The 9,538-nt window shown below is 33.0% G+C and overlaps 1 protein-coding gene across 4 annotated transcripts in view; it reads right to left on the bottom strand.

The window, feature by feature from the left end:
• LOC132195103 (atrial natriuretic peptide receptor 1) overlaps positions 1–9,538 on the bottom strand; it is a 145,608-nt gene that overhangs the window by 88,434 nt on the left and 47,636 nt on the right. The gene's annotated exons all lie outside the window — the stretch shown is intronic.

Raw genomic sequence — 9,538 nt, forward strand, 5'->3', positions numbered from 1 at the left:
TTGATTTAAGCTAATTTTTGTCTTCTAAAATATTAAATCTAAAATAATTATCTTTATAAAAAGTTTTCAAATAAATTTTTTTGGTAGAATTTTGAATTTTTGATGGGGAAATGCAAAGGTAGAAAAATGTTTCTGGCGAGGTTATAATCATCATTATAATTAATTTAAGTCTCAGAATAATTTATTTATTATTATTACGAGTCAGAAAGCGTGAAGCAAGCGCAACAATCTGCGAGCGCAGCCCACTATGCAAATAAATATATTTCATTATTTTAGGCTAATTTTTATTCCATTAGGAATACACGAAAATTGCAAAATAAATAATTGAATTTAAAAGCACGCATACTATAAATTAAAAATAAATTTTGAAACAAAAATTATCAATTCGTATCAATATTTTCTAACCAATTATACCCATTAAAAGATCTGAACAAATCGAAGACAAAATTGTGTAAAGTATGATTTTATTCAATCTGGATTCAATTTTGATATGGAAAATTCAGTTTTATGAGAACATGCATGAGACATTAAAAAAAAAAAATTGTGTATGAACGTGCCACGAGCGATTCTTTAGAATTCTCATGAAAAGCAAACCGCAGGCGAGTGCGCGTTTTTGATTTGTATGTATGGGTGAAAGAAAATAATAAAAGAGGAATCTCTCATCGCCCGAAGTCGAGCAGAAAATCCGGTCGAAATTTCCACAGCGAGAGTTCCATTTTTTTTTCTCGGCTGCGGAAAAGGGAAAAACAAACGGCCGTGAGGACTCGGGGGAAATTCCTATCACGCAGCGAACCGAGATCAAAGATTCAAACATTCGCCTCGTACATCGGATGGCTACGGGCTTGGGTGCTGGAAAAAGGACCATCGTCTGGCACAGGTCTATGCCTATGTGAAAACAGGGCATTTTCATGAGACCAGGCAGAAAGGCTGAAGACAATGAGATAAGCGCAGACATTTGATGGAGTAATTTTTTTGCTGCTCTATAAATAGAAGTTTGCGTGTTACTGACTTTTCAAAATTGTGTATTTGCAGCAAGAACTCGTCATTTTGTTGGAAATATGAATTTTAAATTATTAAATTGTTCCTTCATATGGTACGGCAGGTAATTTACTTCATTTTATATAAGAAACCTGTTTTATTAAAAAAAATCCATTCTTTTCTAATGCTTTAAACCACATCTTAATACCAAAGTGAATATATAAAGCAACAATGTAAGCAAGAAAATTCAACATTATTATTTTTTTTTATTATTATTCATAATATGCAAAAATGTTCCTCCCATCCACCGCAGAGAAGGAATAAATTTTTCCTATGAAATACGAAATATGCAAAATATTCTCCAGATCAAATTACTCTGACATTCCTTTCAAGCCATCTTGTTGCGACATGAATGCGCCCAGCGCACTCAACAAAAGAATTAGTATTAAAAAAATCTCTTTTTATAAACTGCTGCTGACTTTGTAACGTTGCGAAAGTGATTTCATGATTAATTAAGCAAGGATAAAGATGTAAGGAAGCGCATGAAAAAATTTCCATAAAAGGTTAACAAAATAAGAACGAGTCGGAAGAAAATGAAAACATATTCTACAAACAAGGTAAAAGTTATAAAGCACTATAATATGATTTTGCACATTAGAGCGCTCTTCATTTTCAATATTTTCGAAAGCAGTTTAATAAAAATTTTTTTAAGAATTTATGATCCAATAAACTCTAGCACCCAACAATAAGAAGTGTTTTGTTTTGTGATTTTTGTGAAAGAAATAATTTGAGTATGCAGCCAACATCTCAACACATTGATTTAAGCGACCATGTAAGTATTTTTTGCTAATATTTTTTAAAATAAAGTAATTATTGCAAAATATCAACAGAAAGAATAAAAAAGTAGCGCTTTGTCATCATAGAGTGGCCATGTTTTATTTTGAAATTATAATTTTACTTAGTTCGACTTTGTGGAAAAATCGTGGATCTTATTGGGCTTTTTTTCTTTTGAAAAGAGCAAGCTCATATTCTGCTTTCTTCAGAATTTCTTTGGTCCTTTGTTCTTCTGATTCAATACAGAGATAAAGTAATCCTCATCCTCTTTTTCTCAGAGGAGAATAATCTGAAGTAGATCAATCCAAACCGCACAGCGGAAATTCATATCACAGTTACATTTTTATTGAAATGGGCCGAGCTTAAATCTTAAAATAGACTCTGCTGGGCGCCGTTTGTTTTTAAGTGGAAAATCAATCTAAAAACGATGCATGATTTCGCATTTTATTTTTAAGTGCAAAGCAGCTAATAAAAAGCCTGCAGAAATTTCTCTTCCCTGCTCTTGCAAACTGGGATAGTTAGGGATGCTCGACACGCACCTTGCTCACGAACCAAGCATTATTTGGCTCCATGCGTGTGAGCAATTCAATGGATTTGCCGCTCTCCTGCCGATAAACGTGATGGGTGGACCAAAAGAACCAACCCTTTGGGCACTGCCGTCCTCCCTTAATCCTCTCGACTTTGGCGACGCTCAAAAGCATAAAAAAGTCCCGAGTTTTTATTTTTCCTCCACGTGGAATAAATGCGTCTGCACTTTATTGTACATATTTACGATTATTCCTTTCAACTTCGCCGTAGTTTACGGCTCTTATGTTCTCCAGTGAAAAATACTGGAAAAATTGAAACCGGGAAATTGTTATATTGAGATTATATTGACAAAAAACGGCAAAAAGAGTCTTTTTTAAGATTTAAGCTCGGTACATTTCTGTAAAAATGTAACTGTGCCATGAATTTCTGCTGTGCGGCTGGATTTATAAAAAGATAAAATGAAATAATAATGGACAAGTGCCCTGCGGTCTGCTGGTACTTTAAAAATCTAGATATTTGTCGTGTCGTGTCAAAACTAAAACTAGACTGACAATGAGTGCAAAATCGAAATAGATGACGGAATCTCCATGACCTTCCAATCAATTTACAAACAGGACATGATTGGCGGTATTTTCATACTTTTTTCTGTATAAATTAATGAAGCATGTCATATTTACTGGAAATTGACTTAATATCTCTGCTCGAACGTACTCTCCGCGGTTATCACTAAAAATAGCGCAAAATTTGGCAGCTCTTAAAAAAAAATGCTTTTGGACCAAGTTGTTAGACCGAACGCGCTGAGAGTAGGAGATTTCATTGTGGATTGCGTTTGGTCCAGACTGAATGCATTCGGGCCAAGCGGCGTTAGACCGAATGCATTCCGACCAAAGCGCTCTTAGACCGAATGCATTCAGTCAACTCAGCGCGTTCGGACAACAACATATATGTACTAAAGAATGTAAAATGATTTTTTGAACATCTTATAACTTATAAACTGGCTTTCCTCAGCACACGCGTTATTTTTATTATGTTGACTAGTTATAAATTTCCATGTTTTTTATGGCAAATATCTTGATTAATACAATTTCGGTCAAAAAAACTAAAATAGTTCAAATTTTAATTAAGCATTTCAGCTATTAAATTGACCCAGTTGTCCTTGTTGCTTGAAATAACAATCAATTTATTTTGTTTGAAGTAAAAATGTGTACAGGCAATTTTATTGTTATTTTATAATACGAATTTTGATTTATGCTGCACGCGCAGAGTAAAATTTAATGCTTCGGTGAAATCTGCGTGGCTCAGCGCAATATTACAGCTCTAATGATTTTATAGTGTTATTCACAACAGAGATTTAATTATTTAAATTTGAAATTTCAGTTTTATTGCTAATTGCTTGCCGCTTGTCTGAATTAATTAATATATTATCACACTTTCCAATTTTCCGTGTTAAATTGTAAAGCGCCTGAGGCTTTATGAAAATATTATGTTTACCTTGACCACCAAGCGGGCTGCATAATTCATCTGTGGTTTGAGGTGAGCCGTTACCATATAAGCGGTTTGGATCTCTCTTAGCAGGCCCTCGCGAGTCCGGTTTGAAGCAACAGTGACAGATAAATTTTGGTCATGGGCAACGAAAAGTATTATTTTAACATACAAAAGTAATTTTTTTCATTAAAAAATAAGCAAACAAATAAAATAGTAATTAATTCTATTGTAGGAAAAAAACACAAAATTACGATCAAATACCAACAATTTACACCATCTACGGAAAATTCCGCTCTTGTGAGCAATGGGCACGATTCTATTTTGAAATCAGGCGTGCAAGTAGAGCACCAGCATTTCTCTCCCACAACGGAATTCATCACCCTCTTCTTCAGAGCTCGGTTCAATTCGCTTGGCTTACCAAGTTAAATTAATGGCAAACGGCCAGAGAAGGACTCTTGTACCATTTCTTTGCCACTCTGATTTTGTGAGGGCATAATTAATTGCATTAAAGTCATGCATCAAAAGTTTTTACACTGGATTAATAATTTTAATTAATTAATAAGAAATTTTAAAAAGACTACAAAATGAAAAATATATTTAACGCTGGGAAATGAAATAAAATTGCTCTTTAAATCCAAATAAAAGGAAAAAATTCTTAAAAAAATGGAGAAACAACAGAAAAATATTAATAAAGAAAATTTTATTATTATTTATTCTTTCAAAATTGCAAAAATTAATTCCATACAATAGAAGAAAAAAACTAAAGGTATTGATTTTTTTCTTATTACCTGCCTGGGTGATGAATTTCATTGGGAATTTTGCGCAGTTTCCTCTCTGCCCTTTGGGACTTTTATTTCATTACTTAATTACGACGCCGGTTTTTGCCACCAGCCACCATTTTTCTGCCTTTCATCAAGGCAGCGTTATTTTTGGCGTTGCTTGTGGGTGGGTGTCTTAATTTGATTTAGCGTGCACGTGGCACACTCCTAATTCATTAAACATTTTTCATTATTTCCCTGCCCAAATAAAGGTGAACCGTTTTTTATTGCTAGAAGGAAAAAGGAAAAACTCCATTGATTAATTTTGTTTATTGAATGAAATATGAACATTTAGCTGATGAATTTCTCGATTATTTTTCAGTTTCCCGCTACGTTTGGTTTATTAAATTGCACCAAAATTTTTCTCGCGTGTTGCATAAAATTATTTAGAAGAAATTAACGTTACGGTAGAAAAATGTAATACAGCAGTAAATTTTATTTTAATTGTACAATTTGGATTTTTTTTTTGCATATAGTTTTTCCTTTACTGATGGGACGTTAAAATATTGCTTTAAACTTAATTGAATTCTTCTCTTCCAGCGTTTCCAAACAGTGCAGTGAGGTTTTGTGACATTTTTTCGCGCGTCACTATCGCTCACATGTGACATCAGTGGGTTTTCTGTATAATATTTTAAGAGCAACAATCCACGTCACCAAGGCCTTTGTCAAAACTCGTCAATAAAAGTCAACATCTACGCTGATGTGAGGCTGCCAAGACGCGTATGTAACCTGCCTGTTGGCCTTGTATGTTTGCTTACTATCTACATGTTTATGGTAAAAAAGTCCACAAAGCGGGAAATATTTTATGGAAAAGAAGTGCAACATAATCACTTTTCTAGCTCTGAATTTATATTAAATTCACCGTTTTAAAACTTAGCATTTCAATAAAGTTTCAATATTTTCAATAAGGGTGCAGCTTTTATAAAAAATATTTGATATTTAAATGAATATAACTATATTATTGTAAATTATATTTTTTTTTTCAAAGCAATATATTCAATAATTTTATTAATTTAAATCGGTGGAGGGGGATGATAACATAATTTCATAATTATTATTGTGATTTTTTTGGTACCAACAGACCAGCGCATGTTTTCAACTGTTTCCAACCAAATTGATTCAAAATATTCACTGAATCTAACTCTCTAGGTAATTTCCTCTCCGTTCAAAAGGGGCGCATTAGGGGTAATCGGATTTTCGATGCATCAGGCTATTTTGTGAATATTAAATTAAATACTATAAATTTCATTCAATTTGTTCTTTGGCATGAAAACGGTTATATGAGTTGTCTGTCAAGCGTGCAAAATTGTTCTTTATTGCGTTCTGCTTTTGGGATCAGAGACATCAGAGTGGATCCTTTATGATGTTGCACTGAATTGAGATTCCATATCAATGTCACCTATGCAACCTGTCAAAAATATGGATTCTCACTAAAAACTTTAAACAAAGTGTGCTGCTTCAACTACTTAAGTTTAATTTATTAAATTATACAAGGTCTTATTTATTAATTTACTCTCCATTCCATTCCAATAAATTTGAAAATTACATAATCATTTAACATTAAAATATTATACATCAAACTATAAATTAAAACTGATTGTTAAAATGTAATTTATCATTGATTTGCTAATTGAAATGTTTGGTGCAATATTTTTTAAGACAAGAATATTTAGTAAAATAATCAATGATTCGTGCATTGATCATTATGAAAAGATAAATGAAAATGTAGAAATATTTCAAAATGATTTTATTTAAAAAAAATTGATCTTAAAGGAATGCACTGGAAAATTTTCAAGCAGGAATAAAAATTTAACAAAGAAATACGTGTACATAATATTGAGTGAAAACGATTTTACTTGCAAAGTGCATATTATAAATATATTCAAATATGTATTCACACTTGCTATCAAATAAGCTCCAGTCCCTCCGACGTTTTGAGGATTCGCAATAACCTTCAACCGACAAGAATTCGTTCTTTTCGCTCACAAAAAGAACAAAAATAACAGCCCTAGGCTGGCTGTTGCGGAGCGAAAACTCGCCCTTATCACCGCTCTCAAGCGAAGCACACATTTCACATGCCGTAACGTTGGCTGCTGAAGGAATTTTTTTTGCACATTTTACTTTGTGGCGACGATGTTTACGGAACACTTCTCTTCGAGATATTCCTGAAATAATAGTTCTCTTTTACACCTGATGCAGCTTCATGTTTTATTCATGGTGAAATTTGAAATTTTGACCGAAAGCTTCAGTCATCGCTAAAATTTAACTTTGAAATGTACTGCATTGCCCATGGCTTACATGAAAATAATTCTATTTTGGCTTCGTTATCGTTTTGGTCCTGAGCAGAAAGAGACGCTTTTGTGAACACAGCACTCAATCTCAGTCGTATCTACAGAACTTCCAGAGATGTGCACATTTTATAGGCAGCAATTTCCTTGTTTAACAAATCGTGAGGACACTTACTGTCGCCTAAATGGACCCAACAAGTGAAAGGCATTGCCATTGATTCTTTTTCTTTTTGGTCAAGATAGCTCCGTCTTACCGGCATGAATGCCCTTTTGAGGCAGATTTTTTTTATCATTATAAAGGGCTTTTTATAAATTTTAGTAAGTTTTTCGCGAAAAAAAAAACAGTATTTCTATTTCTTATACTGAAGCATAGCGGAACATAGCAGTAAATTGGTTGACACTGGCAAATTTTTTCAAAGACATGGGTCAGGCACGCAAGCCCGAGACTTTTTTACGTATTTTTAAAGACGTGGCAAGTGGCGAAGTTAGCTATTTCCCGCGAGGGTGTTGGCAAACAACACTTCAGACACGGATGCTCTCCTCGGCTCACACCATTGAGAATTCTGAAATTGTCACGTTTGCAAAGCATGTGAAATAAATTGAATTATTTTGAAATCATCTCATGTATTTGTGTATATTTACTGTACTTTAATTTTATTTTAAAAAGCAACATAACAAAAAAATGTAAATTTAATAAAATATATTAATGAAATCTTTGTTGCAATGATTTATTTAATTTACATAACAATTGAATAAAATTTGCTAGATATTTTTTTAACTACATACTATGTACAATAATATTATATGAGTGTAGAAACTCGAATGATTGGAAAAATAAAATCCAAGTTTTCGTCATTTTTAAACGTCTGATTTGATCTGTAATTAATTAATTTCGCTAAAAATTATATAAAAAAATATTTGCCAGATTGCGAGTCAGCTAAGCTAGCGTTCGTCCTCACTATTTTATTTTTCATTAACTATTGTTCATGGGGATGTCGCCTGTAGGGAAAAGGATTTGATATGGCCGCCTTATTTCTGCGAAACACCTGCTCCTGCGGGGAAATAAATCCGGCTCCGCCATTTCATTCTGCTTGATAAAGGCACTGCAAAAAGCCCATCTCTCTCGCTCCAAAAGGACTGAGATCTGTATATTTTATTTTCACGTTAAAGCTTGGTTCGATTTCCTCCGTCTACATGTGAATTAATACCGAGAACTGCTCTCGCCTAGCGATCCGCCGAGTTAGATTTAGCAATCACATCACGCCGTCTTTATTAAATCACGTAATATGTTCGTTGAATCGCGTGTCAAGAGAAATAAGGGAAATTTGTTTGAAAATTGAACCGAGCTTGAATGGCTCACACATTAGAAATTTGGGTTAATTACACAAAATCATTTCATGAGTCTCATTGCCAGAGCAGCCAATAATAATTTTTTACACCATATTTCATCAATTAAAACGTAATGGAAAATGTTTCATTTTATTAACTTTTGGACATTTTTACTGAAGAAAATAATTATAAAAAATATTTTTAGTTACTTTCAATCTTGTAAATTTTTATGAAATTTATTATTTAAAATGTGAAAAAAGAACTGCAAATAATATAAAATATAACTGGGAAATGTGCTTGACGACACAGAAACTCATAATTTATTCTTTCAATAAACTCCATTCATCAATTTCAAATAAAAATTCATTTTTTTTTTTAACAATTTAAAATTATTGAAGGGAATTGCGAAACACTAATCACTTTCCTCCGAGTACGCCGCAAAGCCAAAGGGGCTTCTGATTGATCTACGTATTTAATTTTAACATTATTTTTTTTCCTCTAAAAAAGGATGTTGGTAAAACGTTTTGATCTTCGTGTGTCAGTGGCAGCGGAGCACGTAAATCTGGCGGAACATCTGATTAGTGTATAGTTCAGACGGATTTCGGATGTTTATTCCAGAAGGAGACACTGCGACAAAAAATTTAATTTATGAGAGGATGCATCGCTTTCAATAAGATTGATGATAATGACAACGTTTGAGATTAAAAAAAAAGATCTTTTTTCGCTTGACTTTGTTTTCTTAAAACTTATTACATTGGAAATAGGACCAGAAAATTACTGACTCTTTAATGAAATTCATTTTAATTAAAGACAATATTGAGTTTGAATAATAATATGTTTACATACAAGATAAGGAAAAAACTATATATTTTTGCCACATTATACGCATGACAGAACAATCCCATTCCATAATATAATGTAAAAACCGACGAGCTGTCAAGTCTCTGTAAATCCTTGCTTTTTACAAAAGCAAAAACATTGTCGCAAAAAAGCGAAATTGTCGCTTCAGGAAAGTATATTACGCATTGATTTTGCCCGCAGATGACGTCAAAAAGCCACCACCGTCCAAGCAAGGCATACTTTTTGCGTGTAATCACATCAAAAGTAATGAAAAAAAGAATCTTTCAGTAGATTTTCTTTAGCCTAGACTAAATAATCTGTGTTTAGCAGCATAATTATTACTTTTTTCAACGATATTCACTTTGCCGAGAAAGCAATTTGTTGCAAAATCCCGTCGACGTTTGATCTAGAACGTATAATTAATTGGATTATTTTATC

Source organism: Neocloeon triangulifer, unplaced genomic scaffold (assembly GCF_031216515.1).
Source record: "Neocloeon triangulifer isolate White Clay Creek 2 clone unplaced genomic scaffold, ASM3121651v1 ptg000009l, whole genome shotgun sequence".
NCBI lineage: Eukaryota > Metazoa > Arthropoda > Insecta > Ephemeroptera > Baetidae > Neocloeon > Neocloeon triangulifer.